Source organism: Anabrus simplex, chromosome 2 (genome assembly GCF_040414725.1).
Source record: "Anabrus simplex isolate iqAnaSimp1 chromosome 2, ASM4041472v1, whole genome shotgun sequence".
Taxonomy (NCBI): Eukaryota; Metazoa; Arthropoda; class Insecta; order Orthoptera; family Tettigoniidae; genus Anabrus; species Anabrus simplex.
Genome location: NC_090266.1, coordinates 1,145,835,730 through 1,145,848,301, shown reverse-complemented (window position 1 = coordinate 1,145,848,301; position 12,572 = coordinate 1,145,835,730). Strand labels below are relative to the sequence as shown.

Sequence of the window (12,572 nt, the reverse complement as noted above, 5' to 3'; positions counted from 1 at the left end):
CCTATGATATCCCCTGCGTGACGTAAAAGGGCTACTGAAAGAGGGTCTAAACTCGAGAGTATGAATTGGCAACGATGAGGCTGACGTATTACTAGATTAAACTTGTTAAGCTGCGATTACACTAGCGAAACTCCCTCGCGAAAGTCGCTCGGGCGAAACTTACCCGCTTCGAATGAAATTTCGCACTACCCAAAACAGCGCAATTCAGAGCGAAAAATAGCGCGAGTGGGGCGAGCCGCCTTCGACAAGCCTGAAAGCTTCAGTTCTGGTTTTGCAGCCAACATGGAAACTTGTTTTGTCCCTCCAGCCGCTACAATATTTCATTATCATATAGTAGATTAGTGTCATAAAAGTTCATAAAGTTTCAATAAATTTCAGTTTTTGTAAGAAATTGAAGTGTTGCGTTTTTCGTGCCGGTCAGTGTAATTTCTTCACAATGACCCAAGAATGCTTCAAAATAGGTACCGGTAGGTTCAAAAAAGTAATGAAATGACACAATTTTGCATTATAAACAAACAGTAATTGCTTACCTGATCCAGTGACTCTCCTCTTATTTTCTTTCGATCTTTCGCTTCGATATGATCCCAGTAGCGCTTTCATCTTCCCTTTCATTGTAGAAATAGGAAAGTTTAGTTGAGAACTAATTTCCTTCCACGCATCTTCTCTTTTATTGCGATTGAAATAGTTTTTGTTTTTCGGACTCCACATAAAATTTCGATTTTTCTAGAGCTCGATGAGCTGAAAGCACTGTTCTTGATTCATCCCTCGTGCAATTATGGGGACCACATCGAACTGTAAAAATACAACAACGTTTTTTGTAGTTTTACTAGAACTAGGTAAGAGATCACACCCCGCCTGCTGTAAGAAGGAGCCCCAAGCGACCCTATAGCTCTGAGCTGGTTCCTGCTATTGCTTCTAGCAAGCTCTTTACTTTCATCTAACCTATCCGACCTCCCCTTACTCGCATGCTGGAGGTCGCGGTTTAATTCTTAGCATTACATCTTAGGAGATAAGGCTAGTTCAAGATCGACTTAGAAATCGTACCTAAGCAACTGCTAGTATTCGCGATTTACCTAGCAGGAGACACTCCAAGTGTGTGGAGTGGTCACGTGTGTTGATTGTTCAAGTTATCGGTCTTGTCTGGAGTCAAACCAAGTGCACAGCATTAGTGCGTTAAATTCAAGCTGCATGGAGCTTTATGAAGTGACTGTAGTGCGTGCGGAATGAAGTGAAAGGTGAGACCTCTCAATGAATAATACGGAGTAACTGCCAATCGAAGTCTTGCTGTGGACACAAGAGACTTTTGTAAATAGTCAGCAATTAGTGGAATCGAATCAATGTCGAGTATAACTGTGTGCGCGTGCCATTCCCCATTAAATTAGTTAAATAAAACAGTGCTTAATTCTTAACAATACCCACTATATACCGTGCCTGTCATAAGAGGCAAGTAAAAGATGATTTGGAAATATTCGACATTCAATTAGTACCTTGGGGTATTATGACTTCTTGTAACCACTGTAACGACGTAGCTTCACCGAGAAACCGCACGACACCACATGTATAGCTAAGGACCTAGGCTGTTGAGTTCAGGAATAATTGTGTTATGCCGCCGTACTCTAGGAGAAACCTTACAGCTTCCCATCCATTAAGATGTGTCAAGCTCGTTAAGTAATTCAGCATTAAAGGAATTCTCTCTCTCTACTTAAGCCTAGGTTGAGGAACTGGAACAAAGTGTTCTAAAGCCTCGGGTAACACAACTGAGAGAAGAAATGAGTTTACAATAATTCCGTTTGCACAGAGTGTAGGATAGGAAACAGGCCGTAAAAAGCACAGATCGTGATAATAATAATAATAATAATAATAATAATAATAATAATAATAATAATAATAATGGAAACTGCGTATAGACTCACCCAAAATATCTATAACAAAAAGTGTCTCTCCAAGCATGCTAAACTAAGACACTATAATACAGTTATAAAACCAGAATGCCTCTATGGATCAGAGACACTAATTTTGAACAGGAAAACTGATCTAGAAAATATTCAGAAAAAGGAACGCAAGATCATTAGAAAAATTTTAGGCCCAAAACTCGTAGATGAACAGTACCGCCTTAGAGGGAAACAGGAAATCAAACAATTTTCTAACATTCACAGCGACATCAGAAAACGCAGATTACGATTCTTTGGACATATAAAAAGGATGAACCCAGATAGACTTACCAAGCAAATAGTTGGATTTTATGAAAACCGAAGTAAAGCTAAAACGGGCACAATAAAATGGATTGGCGAAATTAAAACAGATCTCAAACTGGCAGGAATTACACCTGAAGACATCCAAAGCCGGATTATCTTCAGAACCAAAGTTCATAAGTGGCAAGTTGACCAAGAGGAAAAACCAAAGAAGAAGACCGGAACAACATGGTCTCAAGAGAGAAAAGAAGCACACAGCAAACGAATGAAGGAAGTGTGGGCACAAAGAAAGGCAAATGCCTGTCTCTAAGTACTTTGCGTAGTCCTAATGGGCTCATTCGCAATAAATATATATATATACATATATATATAATAATAATAATAATAATAATAATAATAATAATAATAATAATAATAATAATAATGATGATATTGGCTTCACGTCCCACCAACTACTTCTACGGTTCTCACTGTCGCCGAGATGCTGGAATTTAGTCCCGCAGGAGTTATTTAACGTGTCAGTAAATCTACCAACACTAGGCTGACGTATTTGAGCACATTCAAATACCACCGGACTGAGCCAGAATCGAACCTGCCACGTTGGGGTCAGAAGGCCAGCGCCTCAACCGTCTGAGCCACTTATCCCGACCGGTTAAAATAAAGTTAGGAACCAGGCCTGTAACTCGCAATTCTCGTCCAGAGTCAGCTGAGGTAATGTCGTTTTGCAACCAACATTTATTTCCGAGGTCTTTCTGATTGGTCTCAATTCGATGTTTACTTTCTAACAACGTGATGATATGAGTGAAGGGATTATTGTATACGTGCAAAAATGTAACGTCCGCTTTTAGATGGATCTTTACGTTCCATGACCACTAGACACAGGAAAAGCGAGTTTTGCAATATAACTGTGATTCAAGATGACGTGGCGGCTCCATTCCATGCATTTGGGCCACAGGCCTCGTCAACAAGGGTATCACGTTACTTGTCAAATTTGAATCTGGATGACTGAGCGAGTGGCTGCGCGGTTTGGGTCACGTAGCTGTCACCTTGCACTCTGGAGGTCGTGGGTTCGAACCTGAAGAGGGTTTTCCGCGGTTTCCCAATTTCATGCCAGGCGAATGCTGGGGTTGTACCTTAATCAAGGCCACGGTCTATTATTTCCAACTCCCAGTCCTTGCCATGGCCGCCGTAAGATTTATCTGTGTCGTGCGACGGAAATCAAATTTAAAAACACAGGATGAAAACTGTGAATTAGCGGGTTAGTTAATATCCTCATTTCAATAGTCATGATCACGTTTATAACAGCTTGTTACACTTAAGAAAATGGAAATTGCAACACCATGAAGGCATTGGTCGTTCGTGTTGATTTTCAAGATATGGAACGATGCCATGTAGGTATGCAAACGATCAAAGTTTCAGACCCATTGGATTGTTGCTACAGGTCTCCCCACGTGATTTGTCGCGGAGGAACCACTCCAGTATACGGACTCTGGTGTAGCGTAGTTGACTTGCAGTCTGTGCAGTGAAGTGTTCCCCGTCAAACATGCCTCGACGACAGAGAAGAGCACGCTATCAACAGCTGTAGCCGTTTGAGACGGCTCGGATAATTGGGCTGTGTGAGGCTGGATTATCGCTAAGGACTGTCGCTGCACGTGTTGGCCGACAGGCATCTACGGTACAACGTGTATGGCAACAGTGGTCAAATGAAGGTACCCACACTCGTAGACCTGGCACAGGCCCAGCGCGATGGACAACTGTGAGAGAGGATCGCCGCATCATTCGGATGGCCCGGATGGAACCCCATGCAACAGCAGCGCAAATTCGAGCAGCTGTGGCACCCCACGTTACACAACAAACAGTTAGTAATCGCCTGCGTGCAGCTGGCTTACAAGCCCGTGTCCCTGCAGAAGGTGTTCCATTGACCCCACAACAGCGACGTGTAAGGCTGGCCTGATGTCGATAAAGATCGACGTCGGTTGACGAATGGCATAGGGTCGTCTTTAGTGATGAATCGCGCTTCTGTCTTGCCCGCAGTGATCGCCGAAATCGTGTGCGCCGACGTACCGGGGAGAGGGACCGCTCAGATCTCATTGTTGAGAGACACACAGGGCCAACACCAAGCATTATGGTCTGGGGAGCTATTGGCTTTAATGTGAAATCACAATTAGTGCTTGTTGACGGCACTATCACTGCTCGACAGTACGTTGATAGGGTACTCAATCCAGTGGTTGTCCCTATGATGGCGAACATTGCTAATGGGATGTTTCAGCAGGACAATGCCCGGGTTCACAATGCACGCATCTCCAGAGAAGCTCTCCATGACAGCACAACCTTAGAATGGCCCGCCAGATCCCCGGACCTCAGTCCTATTGAGCATGTGTGGGACATGATGGTTTGACAACTGGCCAGCCGTCCTCAGCCACCCACAACTCTGGAACAACTGACCCGTGCAGTGCAGCAAGCATGGGCCACAATTCCTCAGGAAGCGATGCAGGGCCTTATTTACTCCATGCCTCGACGAATTCATCAATGTATTGCAGCTCGTGGTGGGCACATCCTGTATTGATTGTTGTCCGAACTTGCGGTCAGAGGGATTTGAAAGTGTAATCATCGAATCACAACCGAACACTCGTCCTGCATGTACCATTGCAGCAATGTAGCACCACTCTTTCTGGGTGTTGCAATTTCCATTTTTTTCAGTGTATTATAGGACTGCATTTCTACACCATGTATAGGCGTACTTTTGTACTGGGGCTTGGTGTTTTACACTGCCGGTGTTGCCGCCGGAAACATACAGAAACATAGAAATTAGGTAAATTCTTTATTATATAATTTGTATTTTCTCGTCCAAATCCGCCATACTCCCGTAACACATGTCATTTAAAGATATGATTGCTATCTAACGCCGAAGAATTGAACTGATAAATCGTACGCACTAAAAGCGTCTTGAATGTTTCCGACTGACGCCACATTTTGCCTGCTGCGCTTCAACGGCAATCTCGCCCTGGCTGAGTGTAAGTGACCTTTACTGCCATGGCAAGCGTGTGTCGTGCATTATTTCCCGGTTAGACACAAAGGCAAACCGAGATTTCCTTCCTTCCCTTACATTCCCCTATCATGGCTTCTAAATTGACTGGGGAAGAATTCTCATATGATTGTTACTGTGTTGTAGAGAGCCTTTAACTTGTTCTTAGGATCATGTGCATTTAGTGAAAACAATATTCGAACGGCAGAACAAATCCTGAATGTTTTAAAAACTTGAAGACTAAACTACATGGAGGTTTCGAAAGACATTTTAAAGTCACAGGGTATTCAGAATCACTGTGGCTGTTCGTATATTTTGGGCACAGCTTCCAAAATGATAAATACACACGTTTATTACTACTATTCTTATCACGGAGCAAGTGGCCGTGCGGTTAGGCTCGCGGCTTCGAAGCCCACTGTCGGCAGCCCTCAAGATGGTTTTTTCGTGGTTTCCCGTTTTCATACCAGGAAAATGTCGAAGCTGTACCTTAATTAAGGCCACGGCCGCTTCCTTCACACTCCTAACCCTTTCCTATCCCATCGTCGCGACGTAGAGCAAAGTGTAAAAGAAAAGTATTTGAAAAAATACTCCCCGTAAAGCGTTAGTAGAACGCTCGAAAGAACTGCATCCTCTCTTCAACTGTACCAGTTTCGAACCGGCAACACCCAGGAAATACCCAAGTCAGATTCTTGCTGGTGTAGGCTTTCAAGACCGACGTCTAGTGGCAAGTGCCGGATGTGTTCCGAGATGTCATACCGCATTGTAATTTTAAATAAATCGATGTTTCAAGTAGCCTACAATAGACCTTGTGAAGACTGAATGACACGAATAGGATTAAACGATCGAAGGAATCCAATTTCATTATTCAGCTGTAGGTAAGTGCGGCATCTATGAGCATCCATGAGAACTACATTTGGTCAGTAGCGGCGATATGTGGGGCGAGGGGGAAGGGCGACTTTGTGGAGAAAACATTACATGTTTATGCCATTTTAGCCGGATGAAACTAGGAGTTGTTAAAACAGGCAATTTGTATAAGCCCTGTTATCTTATCAGCTAATTATTTTATTTAATTATTAACAAAATGATTAGCGGAAATACGCAAAAAAATATCGTTCGTCGCGGCTTACCGATTTATATTACACATGTCCCGGGCTCTACAGAGTATCATTAAATTAACTCAGTTTCACAAATAAATATCTGACTGGAATTATGTGTATGAGAAACTTCGGAAATAACTTCCCGGGCATCGAAGTCCCACCTTCCCTACTTTCACTGTTTCAATGGCTAAGCTCAAGAGCATACGGGTCATTTGTCTGTTCGCTAAAAGAAAATTGGGCACTAGATATAAATATTTTGAATGCAGGGTAATCCACGATGTGAGAATAATACCTTAACTGCTGAAAGGAGAAGATTTTTGTTCCCAATAAAAACATAAAGCTTTAATTATCTGATAGTCACAGAGTAAATAACAAACATGAGATAATGCCGTCTGGTTACATGCAAATAACATCAATTAATTTACGAAGATCTTTATGTCCTATCAGTCTGTATTATATCTGGCTCGCATTACACTTCTAACACATATTATAAACACGCATTTTAGGAATTTACATATCTCTGGATAACGGCGTCCACTTTATATCCGAGCAATACACGCCGGTATCTCCCACACTAAGGTACATTTAACACACAGTTAAATATTTACATTGAAATGGCACTCCTCGCGAAATGACACACTTACTAGGTATAATAATAATTTCGTGTGGCTATTTATAGCCGAGTGCAGCCCTTGTAAGGCAGACCCTCCGATGAGGGTGGGAAGCACCTGCCATGTGTAGGTAACTGCGTGTTATTGTGGTGGAGGTTAGTGTTATGTGTGGTGTGTGAGTTGTAGGGATGTTGGGGACAGCACAAACACCCAGCCCCCGAGCCATTGCAATTAACCAATGAAGGTTAAAATTCCCGACCCGGCCGGGAATCGAACCTGGGACCCTCTGGACCGAAGGCCAGTACGCTGACCATTCAGCCAACGAGTCGGAGACTTGTTAGGTGTCTATCATGGCTATGAGCTTTTAATAAAATTTGGTTAAGCACATTCCTACATTCACGAATATCACATCACCGTAATTTGCTTATTAGACTGATATTATTTTTTTAATATATTCACAATGTCACTTTAAGCATATTTATGGGATGTCCTCTCCTAACATCTCACAATGCGGATCGAACAACGCTGGTTGAATGTAATACGTCACAAACACAATAATACACATAAGAACATATGTATGAGAAATAATGAACTATCACCTGAAATTACAACAGTAAATATCACACTTCACATACAAGATATACACTGACTGACAGAGCAAATGCAACACCAAAAAGGAGTGGTTCGAAAGGGATGAAAGTTGGGGAAAAAACAGAGACGGCACGGACGAATAATTGATGTTTATTTCAAACCGATATGCAGGTTACACAATGCGAACGGCATCGACTCAGTAACATGTAGGACCACCGCGAGCGGCGATGCACGCAGAAACACGTCGAGGTACAGAGTCAATAAGAGTGCGGATGGTGTCCTGAGGGATGGTTCTCCATTCTCTGTCAACCATTTGCCACAGTTGGTCGTCCGTACGAGGCTGGGGCAGAGTTTGCAAACGGCGTCCAATGAGATCCCACACGTGTTCGATTGGTGAGAGATCCGGAGAGTACGCTGGCCACGGAAGCATCTGTACACCTCGTAGAGCCTGTTGGGAGATGCGAGCAGTGTGTGGGCGGGCATTATCCTGCTGAAACAGAGCATTGGGCAGCCCTTGAAGGTACGGGAGTGCCACCGGCCGCAGCACATGCTGCACGTAGCGGTGGGCATTTAACGTGCCTTGAATATGCACTAGAGGTGACGTGGAATCATACGCAATAGCGCCCCAAACCATGATGCCGCGTTGTCTAGCGGTAGGGCGCTCCACAGTTACTGCCAGATTTGACCTTTCTCCACGCCGACGCCACACTCGTCTGCGGTGACTATCACTGACACAACAGAAGCGTGACTCATCGGAGAACACGACGTTCCGCCATTCCCTCATCCAAGTCGCTCTAGCCCGGCACCATGCCAGAAGTGCACGTCTATGCTGTGGAGTCAATGGTAGTCTTCTGAGCGGACGCGGGGAGTGCAGGCCTCCTTCAACCAATCGACGGGAAATTGTTCTGGTCGATACTGGAACAGCCAGGGTGTCTTGCACATGCTGAAGAATGGCGGTTGACGTGGCGTGCGGGGCTGCCACCGCTTGGCGGCGGATGCGCCCATCCTCGCGTGCTGACGTCACTCGGGCTGCGCCTGGACCCCTCGCACGTGCCACATGTCCCTGCGCCAACCATCTTCGCCACAGGCGCTGCACCGTGGACACATCCCTATGGGTATCGGCTGCGATTTGACGAAGCGACCAACCTGCCCTTCTCAGCCCGATCACCATACCCCTCGTAAAGTCGTCTGTCTGCTGGAAATGCCTCCGTTGACGGCGGCCTGGCATTCTCAGCTATACACGTGTCCTGTGGCACACGACAACACGTTCTACAATGACTGTCGGCTGAGAAATCACGGTACGAAGTGGGTCATTCGCCAACGCCGTGTTCCATTTATCGTTCGCTACGTGTGCAGCACAGCGGCGCATTTCACATCATGAGCATACCTCAGTGACGTCAGTCTACCCTGCAATTGGCATAAAGTTCTGACCACTCCTTCTTGGTGTTGCATTTGCTCTGTCAGTCAGTGTATAAAGAAGAGTTATGACACTTCTAGGTCTGCTGACAGTGATCCATGGTTGTCACTGTTACATGGGGGTTGAACCCATGCATCGTCAGATTTTTGGGGTGCATGCTTGAAATTCCTAGATCCGATTTAATAACAGAAAATATGGCAGGAGTCACTTCATCTAATGCCATGTCGAATACACAACGTTGGTTGCAAGATACAAGTTGCATATGAGATTCAATGCAGTGTTCGGGGAGCGAGCTTATTGTATGAATGCTACAAATCTTCAATAGCCGGGCAAAACTTGGCCGCGCCTCTCTCTCGCACTATGGGTCATAAATAACCTTCTGACAGTAGCCTGTCCCGTCAGCTGTGAGACTAATCTTCCCTTCACTTTCAAACCCTGTGCGATACTTTAACACGCTTTAATACGGCCTATTCCAGGCGCTTCATTATTATTATTCAAACCACGTGCGGCATTTTCTTCACACGTCATGCCGTCTAATCCAGGCGCTTCATAATTATTTTTCTTACAGAACCTCACTTTATCAATGACCTGGCCCTGTAATTATATTAATCGTATTATTTTCTCGTCTCCTCGGTCTGTCATTTAACTCATTTTCACACGAATTAACTCTCCCTCGCTCACACACTAGCATATGAAACCACATTGCACCTTATCTAGAAGACTCTATTACATCAGGTAATTTACATAATACCATAGCACTCGCGTAATCTATATAAACCACCGATCGCACTCCGTGGTAGATCCTCACCTTCTTCTGGTCAGCGGTCTTACAATTGTAAGGGGGAATGGTCTCTACATTACTTGTGAAGCACTGAAACAAATCGAACTTAACATCTGACGACTGATAACGACGATGATCTTGAGTGATTTAAAATATATCATAAAACAGAACTCCCAGTGGAAAATGCTTCACATTTTATAATGCTAAGGCCCTTATAACTAATCCATCCATGGTTTTTATGGGAAGAAATTTATGATCACCCGATCATAGAGGGCGAAAATTTATTTAAAACCCTATTAATAAAAAATTTCCATCCCTTCAAAATACGCCTACGACGCTTAACTATCTTTTCAGTATTTACATGCACTAGAGAAATTTATGTACATAACTTTAAACAAATTACGGGAGAGAAAATTCATGCTAAGAAATTGGAATGTACTTAACACTTCTGCTTGTAGTCTGTCGTCATCGGAGGGCACATCTGGAGTATTTAGGGACTGCGTCCTTCTTAGCGAGAAGTCCCTGGTTCGTCACCTACATGGTCCCGTGCATGTTGTCTCGAACTGTGTTCTTGTGCAGTTGAAAATCTAGATGTTCCCTGGATAGATGAATGCAGGCACTTATGGCGCGACTCTAGTTGATTCCAGTCCCGGCTTCGACGACCACTCAAAACATACAGGCAAAAGATGGGAACTGGTTACTGAATACGGTTTATGCGTGTTCAAGTAACCTACTTGTGGTTAGATCCACTCCTTGGCTCAAGTGAACTAACCCGAATGGCGCTAAGACTCTACGAACCACTATTGATTCCCTTTCCTCACACGGCCTGATTAACGGTTACTTTACTTAACGTGAGTGTCTCCGGATTATGCAGACGTTCTTCTCTTGCTAACACCTTTCAATCAGTTTACTGACCGTCTATCATTGCTCGGTTACTTTTTTGCTATTTGCTTTACGTCGCACCGACCATAATTATGGTACAGCCCCAGCATTTGCCTGGTGTGATAATGGGAAACCACGGAAAACCATCTTCAGAGCTGCCGACAGTGGGGTTCGAACCCACTGTCTCCCGGATGCGAGCTCACAGCTGCGCCCCCTAACCGCACGGCCAACTCGCCCGGTGCTCGGTTACCTTACAGTCGGCCACTAATTATCACCTGAATGTAGTCAGCGTCTCACTAACTCTGAGCGACAACGAGCATTTAGCCGTTCATTAATTATTATTTCTATGACCCGTCACTGAAATTACGAATAGGTATTCCCCTAATAAACCTCTGGGAATTTAAAGTACCTTCACTCAAACACCACCGTAATTATTTCACACCATATGGCATGACTTCGCGGTTCCGGTACAGATCTGATACATTACATGCATTCTTACATCACCCACTATTTTCCATATGCTCTGGATCACTGTGATTAAAAACTCTGGTTCACAACGTATCACACCGACACGTGAATACTACGGTAGCACAGATTACAATGGAATGATGCAGCTAAGTCTGGGTTCCATTTATAGTGGTTTGCCCTGGCGGCTAGGGAGGGGCAGGCCACGCCCCTAGGCAAAGTTTTGCTCCGCTGATAGTCATCTCCGAGCATCGTGAAATGGGTCAAAATTTAGCTCTTGACTCCTACTTTATACTGATCTAATTTCATGTAGGTCCGATCGCTGGGTCGCTCGTAATCTCGAAAGTTTCCTTTATTATGTCCTGAGGATCCACCCGTTTCCTTCGAATGGTCGGACCCCAATATCTGGCAGGAATTTGCGCACTATTGTCTAACGTGTGTCATTACCGCTCCATTCATAAAGTATTACCTTTTCTTACATCATTAATTTGCATAAAATACGCCGGTTCAAATGAGTCCTCAGTCATAAATTTCCATAGGTTATATCTAAAAATGTCTTATTATTATTATTATTATTATTATTATTAATAACAGTTGAATACGGTGAGTTGGCACCAGTGAATGTGCGGGGAAATCGCTAAGAATTTCTATTTGTCGTGTTAACACCTCGTGGGAGACTTTGACGTGTTAACACGGCGTGGTAGACTCCACCTTCTGACCAACATACTCTCCTGCACTTGGCGTGCTGTCTCTCTTCTCTGTCCTGCGAAGTGAGAGCGTAATTCCAAGGGCGAGATGTACATTGCTCTCTTTTGCTCATTGCGCGTAAGGAGACCTCTTGTCTCGGAGCCAACATGGTGCCATTCGTATCCCAGTCTGGGTGAAAAATGCTCATTCTGGCACTATATGTCGCAGAATGTCGCGAAAAACGGCATATATCGTTAGCTGGACCTCATGACATGCCTACGACGTGGTATTGAACGGTTTCAGTATAGTGGGCACTTTGCATGTGCTGTGATGAAGAGTAGCAGAGATATATTTCCTACCAAGGTCATAGACACCGAGGTATGATTCACCCACCTGCCGCGCGCATTCATCATTCTGGCAGTATCTTTAGTGTTTGTTAGTTTCTTAGTGTGTAGTCAAACACTGAATGATATTTAATTGTATCATCACGCCGTATTTCCATTTAATTGTAATACATGTGTATTACTGTTCCTTTGGTGAAAGTTTTATTGTATAGTATTGAATCAAAATTTAAAAAAACTACTATTACCGCACTTAAGTTGGTAAAATGTCAACCTTTACTTCCCTGTCGAAATTCGAATCATGTAATATCCATATATGTGACAGTGGCCCGATGTTGGACTGCGTGGAAAAGTGAGGGCGGGCATACTCGCCGTCAAGTTTCGGGTCGACCACGTCTGACCACCACAAGGGAGGATCGCCGTATTGTGCACCAAGCACATCGTAACCCCTTCACATCTGCGCCTACCATCCGAGAACAAGTG

The 12,572-nt window shown here is 44.2% G+C and overlaps 1 protein-coding gene across 1 annotated transcript in view; it reads left to right on the top strand.

Annotated features, from left to right (window-relative positions):
• Positions 1–12,572, top strand: part of swi2 (Protein singed wings 2) — a 494,822-nt gene that overhangs the window by 423,778 nt on the left and 58,472 nt on the right. The gene's annotated exons all lie outside the window — the stretch shown is intronic.